The sequence below is a fragment of the Podarcis pityusensis genome, assembly GCF_964106645.2.
Source record: "Podarcis pityusensis genome assembly, chromosome: 6".
NCBI lineage: Eukaryota > Metazoa > Chordata > Lepidosauria > Squamata > Lacertidae > Podarcis > Podarcis pityusensis.
Window position 1 is genome coordinate 97297414 of NC_138030.1, and position 657 is coordinate 97298070.

Below are 657 nucleotides of genomic sequence, written 5' to 3' on the forward strand. Positions count from 1 at the left end.
TTCCCCAGATTACGAATTTACCTCTCTTAACCACTACACCACGCTGGGGAAAGTTTTCAACTTTCAAATTCCCCAAATGTGGGTTGCTAAAAAGCTGTAATGTGACCTGAGAATTCAAAAGAAATTTTGGATAAATTAATATAATTTAGCTTTGCTTGTTAAGTTAAAGTATGGTAAAAATGCATAGAAATCATTAAAAATGATTTGCCAAGTACTTCCAGTTATATTATATATTGTCATTGTTATCATTATTTATTATTATTTACATTTTCAGAATGTAAAATTTAAAAAAAAAGGTTCTCCAAAAGTAGTTTATGTGCTTCATCAAATGTAGATTTACAAAGCTAAATGTTGTCCACTCACAAAAATAATAGTAGATTTTGATTCTTCACACTCAAAACATATTTTTAAGACCACTCGCTGAAAAAATTGGCAACATTTAATTTTCTCCCCCTAAATGACTACCCTCCTCCTCCCTCATAAAAGGATCCCCCCCCCCCGCAAAACCCCCTCCTTTGAAACTCAGTTTCAGCTAGGATCTCTTCAGGCGGCCTCGGATACTTCGGCGCCTCGCCGGAAACTTTCGGGCGACGGAGCCGCCGCGTCGGAGGGGAACCTTAGCGCCGGGCCGCGTGTTCCGCGGGGGACCCTGAGCGC